Source organism: Phocoena sinus, chromosome 12 (assembly GCF_008692025.1).
Source record: "Phocoena sinus isolate mPhoSin1 chromosome 12, mPhoSin1.pri, whole genome shotgun sequence".
NCBI classification, from domain to species: Eukaryota; Metazoa; Chordata; class Mammalia; order Artiodactyla; family Phocoenidae; genus Phocoena; species Phocoena sinus.
In genome coordinates this window covers 42,096,735-42,115,882 of record NC_045774.1, presented here as the reverse complement: position 1 = coordinate 42,115,882, position 19,148 = coordinate 42,096,735, and the positions used below count along the sequence as shown (strand labels likewise).

The 19,148-nt window shown below is 42.6% G+C and overlaps 1 protein-coding gene across 8 annotated transcripts in view; it reads right to left on the bottom strand.

The window, feature by feature from the left end:
• Window positions 1-19,148, bottom strand: part of MCM9 (minichromosome maintenance 9 homologous recombination repair factor) — a 127,070-nt gene that overhangs the window by 9,270 nt on the left and 98,652 nt on the right. The window contains exons 15-19 of one of the 8 annotated variants that reach the window (XR_004352475.1): window positions 16,742-16,878; window positions 15,456-15,638; window positions 11,451-15,175; window positions 10,162-11,145; window positions 7,283-7,443 (exon numbers count right to left, since the gene is read on the bottom strand). The gene's annotated coding sequence lies outside the window, so the exon portion shown is untranslated. Of the gene's footprint in view, window positions 1-7,282; window positions 7,444-10,161; window positions 15,176-15,455; window positions 15,639-16,741; window positions 16,879-19,148 lie in introns of those variants that run through there. The other 7 variants (XR_004352473.1, XR_004352476.1, XR_004352478.1 and 4 more) reach the window with 7 other exon arrangements.

The following is a 19,148-nucleotide window of genomic DNA, read 5'->3' as shown; positions in this document are numbered from 1 at the left end:
AACATCAAAACAATCTAAATATTCATCAACAGGAAATATGGATAAATAATTTGAGATCTATTCATACAAAAGAATACTATATAGAAATTTCAATAAATAAACTGGAGTTACATGAATCAATACACTAAATCTTAAAAGAATGTTAAGCAAAAAAAAAAATGCAAGTTGAAAGAGGATTTATATAGTATGTTATATTTTGAGAGAATTTCAAAACATGGAAAGCAATATTATATGTATTTTTATAGATGAATTAATATATAATACAAATGTAAACCATGCACAGGAATGTTAAATATCAGATTCATTGTAGTATGTATTTCTGGGGTGGAAGGGAAGGAAATGGTATACAGGGGTCTCAACTCCATCTATAATGTAAAGTGTGCCATGAATACAAATTATTATAGAAAATAACAGGAATATTCTAAGACTTCTCAAATGGCACAAATTCTTCAGCATTTCATTACAAGTCACAGCAAGTCCTCCTTGGCTTACTCCAATCTTCATACATTAAACCTTACAGTATTTGAATTGTAAACTTTTGAGGCCTATAGTTAGTGAGAAATAGCAAACAGAATAAGTAATGTATTAGAGGCTCCCAGGGTAATTTTTGCAGGTATCAAAATAACTCAGTGAGCCATAACTATCATTTCAATGCTAGTCACCATTCTTTGCAAAGTGCACCAATCCCTACAACTCTGGATTTAATGTTCTCATAATCTTTTATTCCCTAGGACAAGTTGTAAAACTGTAATATCTTCACCCAATTTTCAGAAAGGCTCTGCATTTCAAAATCACAAACCTTTCCCAAGTTTGGATATTAAGGCAAATAAGAAGCTACAGGACTTCCCTGGTGGCGCAGTGGTTAAGAATCTGCCTACCAAAGCCAGGACCAGAGGGCTTCACAGGTGAATTCTATCAAACATTTAGACAAGAGCTAACACCCATCCTTCTCAAACTCTTCCAAAAAACTGCAGAGGAAGGAACACTCCCAAATTTATTCTATGAGGTCACCATCACCCTGATGCCAAAACCAGAAAAAAGAAAATTACAGACCAATATCACTGATGAATATAGATGCAAAAATCCTCAACAAAATACTAACAAACAGAATCCAACAGCACGTTAGAAGGATCATACACCATGATCAAGTGGGGTTTATCCCAGGGATGCAAGGATTCTTCAATATACACAAATCAATCAATGTGATACACCATATTAACAAATTGAAGGATAAAAACCATATGATCATCTCAATAGATGCTGAGAAAGCTTTTGACAAAATTCAACACCCATTTATGATAAAAACTCTCCAGAAATTGGGCATAAAGGGAACTTACCTCAACATGATAAAGGCCATATATGACAAACACACAGCAAACATCATTCTCAATGGTGAAAAACTGAAAGCATTTCCTCTAAGATCAGGAACAAGACAAGGATGTCCACTCTCACCACTATTATTCAACATAGTTTTGGAAGTCCTAGCCATGGCAATCAGAGAAGAAAAAGAAATAAAAGGAATACGAATTGGAAAAGAAGTAAAACTGTCACTGTTTGCAGATGACATGATACTATACATAGAGAATCCTATAGATGCCACCAGAAAACTACTAGAGCTAATCAATGAATTTGGTAAAGTTGCAGGATACAAAATTAATACACAGAAATCTCTTGCATTCCTATACACTAATGATGAAAAATCTGAAAGAGAAATTAAGGAAACACTCCCAGTTACCACTGCAACAAAAAGAATAAAATACCTAGGAATAAACCTACCTAGGGAGACAAAAGACCTGTATGCAGAAAACTATAAGACACCGATGAAAGAAATCAAAGATGATACAAACAGATGGAGAGATATACCATGTTTTGGATTGGGAGAATCAGAATGAAGTAAGTCAGAAAGAGAAAAACAAATATCGTATATTAACGCATATATGTGGAACCTAGAAAAATGGTACAGATGAACTGGTTTGCAGGACAGAAATTGAGACACAGATGTAGAGAACAAACGCATGGACACCAAGGGGGGAAAGCGGTGGGGGGTGGGGGTGGGATGAACTGGGAGATTGGGATTGACATGTATATACTGGTGTGTATAAAACGGATGACTAATAAGAACCTGCTGTATAAAAAAATAAATTAAAAAAAATTTAAAAATAAGAATCTGCCTACCAATTCAGGGGACATGTGTTCGAGCCCTGGTCCAGGAGGACCCCACATGCCGTGGAGCAACTAAGCCCATGTGCCACAACTAGTGAGCCTGCACGCCGCAACTACTGAAGTCCGTGTGCCTAAAGCCCGTGCTCCACAACAAGAGAAGCCACCGCAATGAGAAGCCAGTGCACGGCAACGAAGAGTAGCCCCTGCTCGCCACAACTAGAGAGAAGCCTGCACACGGCAACGGAGACGCAAAGCAGCCAAAAAAATAAAATAAAATAAAATAATAAGGGGGGAGGATAGATAAATAAACCTAAAATTTTTAAATTAATTAATTAAAAAAAAAAAAAGAAGCTAAAGTGGGGACTTATCTGGCAATCCAGCAGTTAAGACTCCGTACTTCCACTGCAGGGGGTGTAGGTTCAGTCCCTGGGCTGGGAACTGAGATCTCACGTGCCGTGCAGTGTGGCCAAAAAAAAAAAAAGAAGCTACAAGGGAATTCAAGTTTATTGAAAAAGAAAAGACATGGGAGAAAGCACTGTTTGTACTAGGCAGTCTTCATTCTACATTGAAGGACACATAAATATCCGATATAGTTAATATTTCACTCTTTCTGGAAGATTTTTCCAAGTGTCTTAAGAGTAATATTTCTTGCATAGATTTCAAAGTGAAAACTTGTAAAACCTTTCTAGACCTCTGTGCTGAAAGAATTATGCAGAAATGAGTTTTGCCAGAAGGGGACAAAGAAATTCCAAAGTCCCATGTTAGGTAAACAAGAAGGGGTCAGGGGATTTTGGATAAATGAGAACTGATCAATCTGTGAATACCCCGATTGTGAGTTCAGGACGTAGAGGATCAAAGAAATAAAGTGCTCTTCGCAACCTAGCGGGCAGGAACTGCTGGGCAAGTGACATCGGCCACCTGCAGAGGTCCCAGAACTGAGTAGCCCTACTCTGCCTCCTCAGGGTGAGTGAGTACAAGGTCTAGCAATTCCCTGGCAGATAGGATCCCTTAAGAGTAGTGCTGACTCCAATATAGTGATTGTATTCTGGGTTAAAAGGACCATGAGCCTCCAGAACATGGACCAGAAAAACCCCATCCCTTGAATCCAAAAGTTGGGAGGAGAGTGTTCTAGTTCAGTCCAACTGTGGCACTCCTGTTAGAAGTTTCTGCTGTGAGAGCTGACTGTCCAGGATGAGCCCATAAAGTGACAGTGGGATATCCGCAGGCAAGGTCTGGGGGGCTGTTCAAGACAGAGAATTGGAATGTAGACACCCCAGAACACAGTGAACAAGGAAGGCGGGGATGCTGAAGGAAGAGAGGATCTACAGAGAAACAAAGATGAAGTCAGGATGAAGAGAGATGATGAAGATAAGGAAGGCCAAAGGTCAAAGGGGTAGGATGAGACAATAATGAACATAATGTACAGAATCTAAAAGGTGAGTTCCGGTGGGCGGGATTAGGCAGTAGGACTGAACCCCTGTGTCCTGCTCAGCAGGGCTTTCATCATCCTATGAACCAGAGGGATGGACCCAGAGCCTCGGCCTCTACCTCCAAAGCCCTTTGGCCCTGCGGGCTAGAGTTACGGGCCTTTTTGTAGGAGTCTCATTTACAGCTCCACTCTGCCTGCATCCCCACCCGCACTATGCACAACAGCTGGCACAAGACTCCCTCTTGTTCCTAGTTATTCTACTTCGGGCACTGACTTATCCCAGTGGTCTCCAGTGAGCCTGAGCTCTGTTATTTCCAACTTTCCACTTGTCCTTCCCACTTTCTCTATTCCAACAATCTGAATTCCTGGCCTTGACCTTGACCACACTGACCTCTGGTATTCTGTCTAAAGGCCAGCCTTTGGCCCCTTCTCATTTGGGAAGGAGCTTCCTGGCAGATGCTTTGGGGTTCTACCTGCACTGCAGAATAAAACAGTGATCAGCACAGTCAAATAGAGCAGAACGTCAAAGAGAAAGAATGAGATGGAGACAACATCATGGGTGATGTCTGAGTGAGCAGTTTCAAGAGCACAAACATGGATGGACCTGGAGGTAATTATGCTTGTGAAATAAATCAGAGAAAAACACTGTATGTTAGCACTTATATGTGGAATCTAAAAAAGAAAACAAATGAACGAATATAACAAAACAAACATGCTCTGAGGTGTAGAGAACAAACCAGTGGTTACCACTGAGGAGAGAGAAGTGGGGAGGAGTAAAATAGAGGTATGGGATTAAGAAGTACAGACTACTACGTATAAAATAAATAAGCTACAAGGATGTAATGTACAGAATGGGGAATATAGCCAATATTTTATAATAACTTTAAATGAAGTACAATCTATAAAAATATTGAATCACTATGTTGTACACCTGAAACTAATATAGTATTGTAAATCAACTACAGTTCAATGAAAAATAAACAAATAGCTCAGTGGTTCTCAAAAAAATAAACAAAAAAAACCTCCACAAACTCAAGAGTCTAAAAGAAAGGGAGGGGCAGGAAAAGATGAAGATAAACCAGAAAACAAAAGAATGGCCACACATAGCAAGTAGGCTGAGGCAGTTTTCTGACCCACTTCTAGATGTCTTTATTTCCCTCTTACCCCAGAGGGAATGGCTTTCTGAATAAGACCAGCGGAAACTTTCAGGGGAAAGGCAATTGGAAACGCCTGGCTTAGGTGACATGCGTAATGAGAAGGCATTTCCTTACAGCAGTTTCTGATAAGGACATACTTTCACCTGCTGTCTGTTTACTGCTCCTTCAAAGGAAAGCTCTGGTTGCCCTACTGAGTTCTAAGCTTCAGGTATCCTAGCTGTCTTTTCTCGTCCCTGCTAACCGGAGAAAGAGAGAAGCTCTTCATGTCCCTGTTCTGGAATTATTTTTACTAATCTAGTTTGGGCAGTCAACTTGCTTTCTCAACATCCTGTTCTTGGCCTTTAAATCTCAGTCTGAAACAAGAGCTACTGTATTGTGTATTTGAAAGTTGCAAAGAGAGTAATTCTTAAAAGTTCTCATTGAAAGAAAAAAATTTTTGTAACTATGTTTGGTGATGTGGATGTTAAATAGACTTAGTGTGGAGATCATTTCACAGTATATACATATATCAAATCATTATGTTGTACACCTGAAACTAATATAATATTATATGTCAATTATATCTCAATTAAAAACTTAAAGAAAGAAAAGAAAAATAATTTTTTTTTGGCCGCTCTGCGCGGCTTACAGGATCTTAGTTCCCCAACCAGGGTAGTGGAAGCACCAAGTCCTAACTACTGGACTGCCAGGGAATTCCCAAGAAAATTAATTTTTAAAAACCAGACAAATAAGCATAAATTGTTCATGTTTGCCAAAGTAGTTGCTCATTTTAAATGGTATCACCATAGACTATCTTTAAAATTTACTGAACACAGGTTTTCCATAATTATTAATTGACCAGCTCCCTGAGAGTAATGTTCATTTCAATGATTATAACCATTCTTTTCTCCTAACAGTCACATGGATAAAAATTAACATCCTGGGATATATATATATATGTATGTATGTATGTATACATATTTGTAGATTTTTTCTCAGTCAAAATTCGGCATCACAGTTTGGTTTGGAAAGTAAGTTTGCAAGAATTTCATGGAGTGTAAAGAGACCCTCCTGTCCTAAATTACAGTGTAAGTCTTTGGATGGAGTTGGTTTGCCTGAGAGAAACAAACAAGTGCTTAAGGGTAACAGCATTTAAAACGTTCCATACAACACTTGTAAATTTAGTCTCACATGTTCTCTGTTCTTTCACATGGATGGGGAACACCTGTTGGTTGGTGGCTCCTATCAGAGCCAGATAGCGTGTAAACAAACGTTACAATTTGTATTATTTTCATCCCCTTCAGTAACTGAACTTGATCACCTAATTTGTGTCAAGTGGCTTCAGGAGGCTGCAGGCAGGCCGGGAATTTGTGCAAAGATCTATCAGACCCTGGAGACTTCCTAGAAGTACAAGGTCAGTGGGAGGGATAAGCTGCCACTCAACTACTCTTGTTGTACATCAGTTCAGTTTCTCTTCTGTTTTTCAGGTGGCCTCGGGGAATGGGACATGTGTGTTTACTGGAAAGAACAAGGGCTTGAGGGCCCAAAACACCAGGCCTGATTCTCTGTTCAATCACATAATAGCAGCAACCTTGGGCTGATCAATTAACTACTCTAATCTCCAGTTTTCTCACCTGTACAGTATAAGTTAACATCTCCTAGAGATTTTGCATGAGTTGGATCAGTGTCATCGGGGGGCTCCTGGAGTCAGATTAGTTAGGGTTCAAATTCTGGCTCAACCACGGATTTGCTGTGTGAATCTGGTCAAGTTGCTTAAAGTCTTTAAAGCCTCAGTTTCCTCAATATATGCAATATTCATACAAATGATTCCTATCTTATCGGGTAGTTGTGCCGAGCAAATGAGATTATCCTTAGAATGTAGCATAGTGCCTGGCACATAGCAAGTGTTCAAATGAATGTTAGCTGTTATTATAGGAAGCACCACTCACAGTCAATTATTTCTGGTTCTCTTAACCAGGTTGCAGATGAATAGGATAGGAGGCAGTTGTGCTAGATGTGCCCAAAGGCAGACTCTTTTCTACACAAAGCACTTCATTCTCTTTTTCCTTTTTTCTCCTTTCAAGATTGTTCTGGTACACATTAGCAAAATGCCTTGGGGGAAGGGAGCCTAGAAAGGCTTTAAGTGTAAGTATTTCCTTCACAAGGAAATCCATGTGCTTTCAGAAGAAGCTGGGTCTTGGAAAGAGGCCAGTTAGATTAAGTGCCTAAGACTGTAAATAAAGCACAAAAGAAGAGACTTTGTGAGTCCAGATTTAAGATAGATCATTAATATCTTCATTAACGTTTTTCTTTATGTGCTTTTTAAAAAGTACGAAAAAAAAAAAAAAGTACGAATTGTGGTTGGTTTAGAGGTTGAATTTTATTTAAGAGGTAACTGTGTAGGTGTTTCAAACTATAGAATAATGTCCCTTTTGGTAGTAATTAAATTTTTAGCTTTGGAAAAATGTTCAGAGTTCAGATAATTAGCGTGAAGTTTTAGGTTGAGACCATGGCCTTGCCCCACTGCTGACCCCAGGCAGACGCCCACACCTACCAGCCTTGCCTGAGCCCTCTCTGGGTTCTCAGGAGATTCTGCAACTTCCTTACTCTGTGGGAGCGTCCTCAGTGCTCAGCAAACACATCTAGGACTGGGTGTCATCTTCACTGTCCGAGTGCAGCAGCATTCCCCATCACAGGCCGATTCTGATGTTCATTCTGTGTTAGGAAAAGATGGACAGACTTATGATTTTCACTATAATGACTTCTGCAGAGTTTTGCCATTTTTTAACTCCCCCACTTTTCCTTTTTGTAAAATGACTTTCTCATCCCCAGACATACTAAATGAATATAAAAGTGATATATCATGGTTACCAGGGACTGGTGGAGAACAGGGAGTTATTGTTTAATGGTGAAGAGTTTGTTTGGGATGACAAAAAAGTCCTGTAAATGGCTAATGGTGATGTTTACACAACACTGAATGTACTTAATGCCAATGAATCATACACTTAAAAATGGTAAATTTTATGTTGTGTGTGTTTTAGCATGATAAAAAAAAAGTGCTATTTCAACATCACAGTTTCATCAATTTATACAGACAATATTTTCTAGTCGGAGAGTATCAGGTGGCCCAGGTTTTAACGGGCTGCCATTTGGAGATAGAAACCAATAAAATGCTCCCTTCCTTAGGTAGCAGGGACCCTACTAAGGTGACCAGAATGCTGTGCTCCCTTATTTGCATACTAATCCATTGCATAGAATTAGATGCTTTGAATGTACTTGAAGGTTTGCCATTTTTTGAAATTCTAAGCACCCTCCTTTCAATGTCATCACTTAAAGGCAGGGTTTTCACAAATGGCTTAGTTGTCAAGAGAAGGATAGGTGTAAAAGACACATCTTCTCACTTGTGAGTCTGTTCTCAACCTCTCATTCCAGTTAATGAAGGTTTTGATTGGCTGTGTCCCATACCAGGATTTGATTGGGACATTTATATTTTAAAAGCAAATTAATTCTCCTGGAAAAACATTAAAATGTTTTTGAACTTCTGGTGCTTGAAAAATATCGGTAAAATCATCTCCTAACACAGGAATGGATTATTTTCTATTTTTCAGAGGAGGGTGACTAGACTAAAGATAGGGAAAGGTGTCTTCATGTGACTGCAGGAAGAGTCGTGCCTATGGAACTGTGGTTTCTTCTCTCCCTCTCCTAGTTTCCTTCTTCTTCTCTCTGTCCTCGACCTTTGCTTCAGCATCTATTTCTCTTTCTCGCACAGGCACAGTTTATCATAATCATACTTCATATTTGTCCAGCATTCTTTTCTTGCCATTCGTTCCTTGAAACCAGCCTGTAAGGTAGAGGGTGATTAAGGCAAAGAGTATTGCCATTTTACAGACTTTTTAAAATGAGATACAGAAAGGATAAGTGACACAGCTAGGTATGGGAAGATGCAGTCCTAAAACCTGTCCTGTGGCTCCAGTCTACTCCTGGTTCCATAGCTGTAGCCCAGATTCTGGGGAGCATGCAGTTCATGGTGGGGACAGGGACATAGCACCACCAGACATACGGCTCCAGTGACTTTGACAACAGGCAAGTGTGGTGCTCAGCACAGTCATCATTAAGCTCCCCTGAAGATCCTCCCAGGAGTTCCCATCCTGGCTGTTGATCAGCTCCCATCCATCCATCCATCCATCTATCCATCCATCCATCCATCCATCCATCCATCCATCCATCCATCCTCCTGTCCAGAATGAAGGGGAGTATAGGAGGTATTCAGCTGGGGGAGGCCAAGAGGCACATATGCCCTCTGGATTCTGGAGACTCCTCTTAAAGGCTTAATTGACAACTGAGTTCAGCCATTTTTGTCCAGATAGCTCGTGATATGTCACAATAAAATTATTTCTCAAAGATAAATTCAATTGTCATATTGAATTATTATCCAGTTAATTCTAGCTACACAGATACTGCATTTATATATTTATTTATTTTATTATTTTATTTTTTTGGCTGCATTGGGTCTTCCTTGCTGCGCGGGCTTTCTCTAGTTGCAGAGAGCAGGGGCTACTATTCACTGCAGTGTGCCGGCTTCTCGTTGCAGTGGTTTCTCTTGTTGCGGAGCACGGGCTCTAGGCGCACGGGCTTCAGTAGTTGTGGCATGTGGGCTCAGTAGTTGTGGCTCACGGGCTCTAGAGCGCAGGCTCAGTAGTTGTGGCGCACGGGCTTAGTTGCTCCCTGGCATGTGGGATCTTCCCGGACCAGGGCTCGAACCCGTGTCCCCTGTATTGGCAGGTGGATTCTTAATCACTGTGCCACCAGGGAAGCCCAGGGTAACAATTTAAAAACATGTTTCCAGTTCCCTTCCCTCAAAGAATCAATTTAGTTATGTAAAAATGCAAAAGATTAACAAAACCACCTTAATATTATGATTAATTGATACCTGTCATGCTGGATTGTTATAACTTAAGAACACTTCACCAGCTTCCCAAATCAAATCTGTAGTTTCCCTTTTTATTGTATTTAAAAAAGAAATCTTGGTATGAGAAGCCTGAAAGAAAACTTTCAATGTGCACCAAACACATTTCTAGCTTTTATTCTCCATTGCTATTTGCAGTTACCCAGAGAGGGAAAGTACTGTAAGAAAAATACCACCCAGAAAGATCTCACTCAGGTCACAATTCACGTAATTTTTCCTAAGATGCTCAACTGTGACAAGCAAAAGCCGATTCAAAGATAGATCTTTGGGGCACCCTCTGGTGGCTGAGAAGAGTCAGGAGCTGTGTCCAGACTCAGAAGGCCAGTGATCTTTGAGGCTTTTTAAAGTGGCCATTACTAAATTTTTCCATTCACCATTGAAAGTGTATCCAGATCAGGAAAGCAGGAGGGAGTGGAAAGAATTTGGAATCACAAGACTTGGATCTGAGTCAGAGCTCTGTCACTTACCAGTTTTGTGAACCTATGTCTAGCTGGTCAGTTTCCACAGAGCTGAAGTTCAATCTGGCATTTCTCATTGGAGATAAGAGGCAATGTCAAAACTAGAGGGGTATATGATTCCATTGTCCAGAAAAGGCCACTCTACAGAGACAGAAAGTAGATTAGTGGTTGCCTGGGGTTGGGGATGGGAGTGGGGATTAATTGTAAATGGACAGAAAAGGTCTTAGTGGGGTGATGAAATGTCCTAAAACTGGACTGTGGTGATAGTGGCACACATAGTAAATTTACTAAAAATCATTGCAATGTATATTAAAAAATGAGTGAATTTTGTGGTCTGTAAATTATACCTCAATAAAGGTGTTTTAAAAAAACAACAGGAGGGAAAGAAAAGCAGAGTGGATAACTCGTAAATGTAGGTACAGAGCTAGGAAGCCTGGGTAACTGGGTAGAAGGAAAGGCAAATGTGGAGCTCGGATGGGGGTGAGCAGGAAAAATGCCTAGGACAGCTGCTGCAGTTTGGAACTTATTTTGTCCACTTTCCATTGTCCATAGCTCGTGCCTAGGTGGGTGGCCTGAGGTCCGCAGTCTAGAGGCAGAAAGGACACTGCTTCCCGGCTCAGATTCCTATTGCAGGTAGAGGCAGGGCTTCCATGAACTCCAAACGGAAAGTCTGACCATTCAGGGGCATTTCTGATGGAGGGAAGACCATTAAAGCAGACAACGTGATGCAGTTGCATCAAAATGACCACTTGGAAATATAAAGACTGTGTTTTCTTCATAGCTTTTCTCCATCACAGGTAATTCAGTACGGTTGGGTAATAAGAAGAGATTAAGGGATGGGCTGGGGAGACAATGTCTATTTTTTACATTACTTACTAATAGAAAACTTGAAAGTGTAAGGATTTACAAAATTACCAGAAGAAAGTTCAGGAGAATATCTATGTAGAGTTGGGTAGAGAGAAATTTGTTAGGAATAACGCCCAAACCGGAACTCTGAAAGAGGTGATAAATGGATTTGGTTAGTTTAATAAAATAAAATAAGAAGAGAAAGAAAAAGGAAAAGAAAAAATAAGACACAGATGACATACTAGCAAATAACATTATATTATATGTACCAAACAGGTACATATCCTCAATGTAACAGACACAAACCAGAGAAAAACGGGCAAAGGATGGGTACAGATAATTCACGAGAGGAAAAATAAATGAAGAGATACAATCTGTCAACATCTGGAACAGCATTTAACCTGGCTACTTACTAATAAATGTTATTAAGAAAACAATGAGCTATTTTTCACCTGTGAGATTAGCAAAGATTAAGAAGATCAATGTTGATTATCTTCAGTGCTCTGGTAAATTGGTACAGCGTTCTGGGGAGTAATTTGGCACTACACTTCAAATGCAAATATGGATACCTTTTGGCCCATTCCATTTTTGGGAATTACTTTATGTTAATTAGACATGTGTGAAAAGATATATACATTAGGATGTTCATGACTGAGGTACTCATAACGGCAAAAAAATAGAAAGGTTCTCAAACACCCTTCAACAGGGATTTCGTTAGTATTGTACATCTTTTCAGTGCAATATACGCAGTAATTAAAAATGAATGTGATCTATACTTGGGGTCATGGAGGAAATGTTTACATTGTGTTGCTAAATAAAAAATATCAGGGTCATAATAGCATAGATGATATGATTACATTTTTGTTTAAAATAATAGTGTGTGTGCCTGGGTGATGGATGTGAAGCGGCACCACCCAGATGCCCCTTCAAAAAAGGACTTGTTGCTGTCAGCGTGGTCAGGAACTGACCCAGCTGCAGGGCTACCTCTCCCAATGTCCTGCCCTCCCGAGCAGGGAGGGTGGGTACTTCCTGATGGAGGTAAGGGTATAAGGCCGGTCATTTTAGCTCAACAGAGAGCAATTCTGCTGGGTCATTTTCACCCCAGAGCTTCCTGTCTGGTGAGCCAAGGTTGCAACACATCTCAAGTTCTCTCTCTACCTGTTTCTGCTTTCATCCCCTTCTTTCCACAGGTGTTGACCCCAAGGACAGTTCTTAAGAAATGTCCTGCACAATAAACTCCATCTCAGAATCTGCTTCCCAGAAAACCTAAACCAGTGATTTTTATACCTATCCAGTGAACAAATTCTGGAAAAAATACTCAAGTATTTTGTGCTGGATGGTTTGTAATGTCATTATTTTGGCATTGTCTGATTCTTTTAAAATGGGTATTTGTTATTTTTGTCATTAGATGAAGATAATACAGCAGCTTTTCATTCTGGAAAAGAAAAAGAAAAATTAGTAGCTTGGTGTTATTCTGGTTAAGATGACCAAATCTAAGTATCCATATCGAAATGGCAGCATCCAAGCCACCTGGTGTGCAGCCTTCTGAATGGGGAGGTGAGCTGTTCTGAACACCCTTCTGGCCCACACCCTTCCTACCGCTCTAGGTCTTGGTTCTGGTAGGAATTTTGGCATGTCTTCTACCAGGTTGTCGGAACATTGTTGAGGTTGCCTATGAAGTATAAGATGCAATTTGGGAGGGACTGTGGGGATCCACTGAAGGTGATGTGCACCCACATGCATAGGAGTAGATGTACACAGAATGCCCCCTGCTGATAAACTCTCAAGCCTCCAGGGAGTGTCTCCTTTTTCATCATGAGCAGGTGGAACATGTGTGCTGGGAAGGGAGCCAAATGGTATCTGCCACCCAGATTCCTTAGCTTAGAGCCTTGAACTGTTTGGCAAATACCTCATACTGCCTATACCAGAAGAATCTGTCTCCTAGTTTCCCTCTGAGTGTCTTGTGGCCTTTCCAGATTTTGGCCATACCTTGTGGCCATGTTGAAGAATGTAGGGAAACTACAGGGTTAAACGCCATTGCTGCTGAGAACAAAGTATTTTGCTTGGCTCACACAGTCTTAGGAAATAGTGGATTAGCTATCAATTGTAGCAGAGATCATGAGTTGTTCCCGCAAATCCATTCTCCCCTAAATACAAAACCCAAGTTTTGCTGGCACATGGCTATCCAGCAAAAGACTACATCGCACAGGCTCCCTTGCACCTAGATGTGATTAAATGAGTAAACTATTGCCCATAGGATGTGAGCAGAATCAAAGTTCCAGGTCACCTCCTTAAAGGAAGCACTTCCTCGTCTCCTGCTTCCTGCTAGCCAGGAGGCAGGTCCAGCAGATACGGTGGTGAACCATATCCCATATGGACTAGGGCAAGACCTGGATGAACAGGCCACAAGAGAGAAACAGCCTTGGTCCCTGCTACAGTGAAACTTCCAGAACCTCATAGCATCCCTTGACCACTTACTCTTGTACTGTTACATAAGAGAGAAATACACTTTTTATTTAAGCCTCTGAATTTTTGGAAGGGGGAAATGCAAAAACCAGTCATTGTTTTTATATTATACTTTTATAACCCTATTATAGTGTTTATTATACTAATGTAATTACGTGTTTACTTCTCTGTCTCCTTCTCTAGATTCTTTCTTTCTTTCTGAACTACCAGCACAGAAGTGGCATTCCCTAAATGTTTTCTAAATGCATGAGCAATTGAATGCTGAGGAAAATCTGTGGAAAAGCAAAGCTGGAGAACTAAATACAAACTTTAATTTCACAATTTCATGTAACCAAAGTTTCTCCAGGCCTCTCTACCCTGGGGGGACAACTAGAATCCCATCAACACATGGGGACAAAAATTATGAATGCATAAGTACTCACAGCTGTCCCTTCCTTACCCCTGGAGGAACATTCTAGTGTTTCCTGCTTAGCATTCTACCACATCATCCCGATCCTGATAAAAATTCACACCCATCTTTCAGATCAGATTAATCCGTGTGAGGAGCACCACTGAGAGGGAAGTTTTGTCTCAGAAAAGGCTGAGAAAGGGAAGAGGGGAGCAGGAGGCCTGAGTGAGAGAGTGGGAGCTGGGGAGGAAGGGGAAAGGAGATTCAGTGCGTGAGACTGCAGACTGTAAACTGCATTTCCTTTTTTTATTTTTTTTTTGTGGTACGCTGGCCTCTCACTGCTGTGGCCTCTCCCCTTGCGGAGCACAGGCTCCGGACGCGCAGGCTCAGCGGCCATGGCTCCCGGGCGTAGCCACTCTGCGACATGTGGGATCTTCCCGGACCGGGGCACGAACCCGTGTCCCCTGTATTGGCAGGCGGACTCTCAACCACTGCGCCACCAGGGAAGCCCTGCGTTTCCTTTTGAATGTCACTTGAGAGATACCAGTAAAGACCGGAATTAATGTGCTTTTGATGGCTGGTCTCTGCTCTCTGACAACAACACCATAGAAGACAGGGCAGGACACTGGGATTTTTTTCCCCAACAACATTAACAGCTCCAGTTTCACTGGCTTTTAGCCCATCTCTTCATGAAGGGCCTCAGCCCGTTCCCTAGTTCACAATTTTTTTCTGAGAGTCCTAGATGTTGTCTCTCTTGTAGCCAAGAATTCCAACCATCATTGTGATGCTGGCCACTCATGAAGTCACAGGAAGGCAACCCGTATCCTCCGTGACTGCCACAGCTATCCCTGGGAAAGCCCACGGCACGGTCTTCACATGCTCCAAACATCTTCTGTCCTGGTCCCCTGGTCTTTGAGATTAACCAAGGAACTGGTGTCTGAGTTACAAGTCCTTCTCATCTTAATTTTTCTCCTAGATGCATACGAAAAAATGAAAAGTTCCTGGAATTCCCTTGTGGTCCAGTGGTTAGGGCTCCACACTTCCAACAGCAGGGGGCACAGGTTCGATCCTTGGTCCAGGAGCTAAGATCCCATATGCTGTGTGGTGCAGCCAAAAAAAAAAATTTTTTTTAAAGTTCTTCCTTTCTTCTTCAGCCAAAAAAACCATCATGCAATTCAAACTCTTGTGGTCCTAGCCCCCAGTGCAAAACACATGTCAGAATCAAGCTGCCTCAAGCTTGGACCTGGCATTAATCAAACTAACCTGTAGCACCATGCAACGAGTCTGAGGTCCTTAGCGGCTCTTCAGTCACGGACTGAACACCTGGAAGGTAACACACTTGAGCTGTGGTGCAGGGCAGGCGGGCAAACCGCAGCTGCCAATACTGGGACTCCTGGGGCCCACGTGCATCGGGAGGAGGGTGGACATAACTACTAGTGTAATTCCTCAGTCTGCTGGACTCATAGTACAAAGATATAGCTGAAAGTGGTTTCTGAGCTTTAGTAAGCATTATTATGTAAATAAGCCAGAAACCTACAGCCAGATGACTGAATTTCAAATATTCAGGAAACTGAGTTGATTATAAACAAGACTACTGACTTACAAAAATGCACTTTGTTCTTGATGTTTGACAAATATAATTTTGCTCCAGTTGTTTAAGACACAGCTTCTCACGGTTGGTGAGGAAACAAATCTGCTGTAAATGTGCAAAGCAGTGACAATGCGTAACATGGGGCCTTTGGGCAGCGACCACGTGGTTCACTTCTGCCGACAAGTGAGATCCCTGCTAGACAAAAGAGTGAAGAGGTGCAGGAGTTATTGGAATTTGTTTTACCAAGGGAGAATTAAGGAATACTTACCAAATGGGTTTTCTGTGTATCCATAGTTACTAGCAAAATCCCAGTGTGAATAAGGCCATAAAATCAGTCATTTATTCAGTATTCCATGTGAGGCACTGTGCTGAATCCTGATACTAAAACAGAATACTTAAAATAACCGTCGGGACTTCCCTGGTGGCACAGAGATTAAGAATTCGCCTGCCAGTGCAGCAGACATGGGTTCAAACCTTGGTCCAGGAAGATCCCACATGCCATGGAGCAACTAAGCCTGTGCACCACAACTACTGAGCCTGCGCTCTAGAGCCCATGAGCCACAACTACTGAAGCCCGCGCGCCTAGAGCCCGCGCTCCACAACAAGAGAAGCCGCCGCAATGAGAAGCCCGCGCACTGCAACAAAGAGTAGCCCCGGCTCGCTGCAACTAGAGAAAGCCTGCGCGCAGCAACGAAGACCCGACACAGCCAAAAATAAATTTAAAAAAAACCCAAAAAAACCTGTCGTAATGTGTGGCCACCTTATGTAGAGTACAGAAAGCCTGTAGCTATTTGCAGCTCCCAGCATTGCAAAAGCCGTGCAAAAAAACACGAAGTAAAAAGAATGTCTAGGGCTTCCCTGTTGGCGCAGTGGTTGGGGGTCCGCCTGCTGGTGCAGGGGATGCGGGTTCGTGCCCCGGTCGGGAGGATCCCACATGCCGCGGAGCGGCTGGGCCTGTGAGCCATGGCCGCTGGGCCTGCGCGTCCGGGGCCTGTGCTCCGCGACAGGAAGGGCCACGGCAGTGAGAGGCCCGCGTACCACAAAAAAAAAAAAAAAAAAAAAGAATGTCTATATGTGCATAACTGAGTCACTTTGCTGTACAGCAGAGAGTGGCACAACACTGTAAATCAACTATACTTCAATTTAAAAGAATAAAAAAATAAAAAACAAAAAATGCAAAGGAAAACACACATACAGGCACGTGGGCGTGCACACACACACACACACACACGCCAGTGCTTTATGGGGATGGAGAAGGAAGCTAAGTTTCCCTTTAATTAAATGATATATTCTCTAACCTTTTAGATAGTTGAAAGCTAATTTAAGCTCTGAAGAAAAGGTACGTCTCATCTATTGGGTCATCTTTGGGATGCTCCCGGGTGACTGCGGATACCAGATGTAATCACTGAAGTGTCAGCATTTTTGTTCTCCTTTTCTGCAGTGATACAGAGAGCTCCATTGTCTAGTCTCTCAGGCGGCTCTTGCTGGCAGATTCCACGTAAAATCACAGAGGGCAATTCTCCTTCGTTGGGGATAGGGACGCCGGGGGTGGAGCTCCCCTCTGCCGAGAGGGCCACTCACCCAGCCCCAGGTGCTGGGAGGAGACAGAGCTGGGGGCCCGGCACTGGGGCAGAGCTCAGGCTCGGCACCGGCGGCAGGGCAGGACCCCCAAGCATCCCAGTTTCCCTAGGCCAGCCAAACCTCTGTGTCTGTGCTGAAAATCCAGCCTGGAGAGGCTCCTCTCGGATGACACCTAGAGATGACTGAAGGAAGCAGAATTCTGGGCAACTGGAAAGAACTTGAGTAGAATGAAAGTAAGGGTTGTGTCCCCTCTGGGTGCATTTCTGGGGTGTCTTGGGTGTGCTCTAGGTGGGGTGGTCAGGTGTTAGGGATAGGAAGGAAGCACTGACAACTCTTCTTGGGAGCCTGAGAAAAATCCAATTAGATTTATACCTCACAGGATGAAACAACAAAAACAAAATATTTCAGATGGATTTTTTTGTATGTAAACAAATAAGACCACAAAGGGATAAAATAAGAGAATTTCTCAGTAAAAAAAAATAAAAAAGACTGTGGGCAGAGCTGCAAAAACATTTAGGAACCCCAAAAGTACTTTTTGACTGATTAAGAGTTGGAAAGCAAGGAAGAAGGAAGTGTTAAGGCTGAGAACCAGATCTCTGGCCTCGCAGATCTGGGGTTCCTGCATCCTTCTCTCTGAAGTGAAAGCAAGGAGGACATTGACTGAATCACCCATCTCTCACTCCCCACCTGCCCTGGCTGCTCTGTCATCAAACTCTCAAACAAGGCAGCCCCTGAATTCCTTACTATGACAATTACTTCACTTTGCGGCAATTTTTTTGGCTATGTTGGGTCTTCGTTTCTGTGCGAGGGCTTTCTCCAGTTGCGGCGAGCGGGGTCCACTCTTCATCACGGCACGCGGGCCTCTCACTGTCACGGCCTCTCCCGCTGCGGAGCACAGGCTCCAGACACGCAGGCTCAGTAGTTGTGGCTCACTGGCCTAGCCGCTCCGTGGCATGTGGGATCTTCCCGGACCGGGGCACGAACCCGCGTCCCCTGCATTGGCAGGCGGATTCTTAACCACTGCACCACCAGGGAAGCCCCGCGGCAAATATTGAAAATACTTTTGAACCAAAACATAGGACACCAGATCCCTGGGTGGTCTAAAAGTGGAGGCAGGGCTGTGCCTCCAAATAAGGGTGTAAGGTCCTCGAGATGGTTCCATTTTTAGGACTCCAAAGGGTGTGCTCTGGACCTGAAATGCTGGAAACCCTTTGGTGGGATGTGTTCCAGGTCCTCAAGTCATTACGAGAACCATGTCTGACCTCACAAACGCACGCTGATAAGACGATTTATCTGGATAAATCTCAGGATTCCACAATCTCCACATGTGGCTTCTGAAGGAATTCTTTCTCCAAAACCATTTTTAATCTCATAAAGTCCAAAGAAACTCAGAAAGGACTATCTTATTTCTTTCCTTTGCATTAACTAGGGAAAAAAAAAGTCCCTGATGCATTTCCTTTCAATAGGCTAAAATCCCATTTCCAAGCTAATTGGAAATTGCATGGACCAAAACATCAGGGCAGGCCCTTTAGCCAAGATGGTATCAGTAGGTGCCAAGTCCCCACAGCCGAGGCGCTATGACCAGTGTAGGCGGCAGCTTCCAAAGTAGCATGTAAGGGAGCAATAATCATCTCTCCCTATATTCTCAGGCAATTGAGAGCTATGTTATTTAAGGTTCCATGGAAAGTTATCAATTGTATTGCTTAAATTAATACATTTTTAAACACCTCCCATCTAATCACACTGTCTTCTTTTGAGTTCTGCCTCTGGCTGTGTCTTATTTGTTGGGGGATGGAGGGTAATTCTCTGTGTCGTTTCTACATGCGTTGTAACAACTCTTGTCCCAGACCGTCTTTCCAAGGATATTGTACACAAAAAAGCCTTGGAGGATAGAGATGGAGTCTCTTTCAGGGGCTGGGGGCAGATTTGTTTTCTGGCAAGGATAGTAAAGGTAATATCTATCTCTGGAACAAAGGTTGGGCAGGTTTGCCAAGAGCCCACTATAAGATCGGAGGTTTTCTAAGCTCACAGCTCCTCAGCTTTGACAGAAATCCACTGTGTGCATAGCATCTGCCTGTGCCCACCTCGGCATCACTCCCATGGGACTCGGGGCTCAAGAGGAAG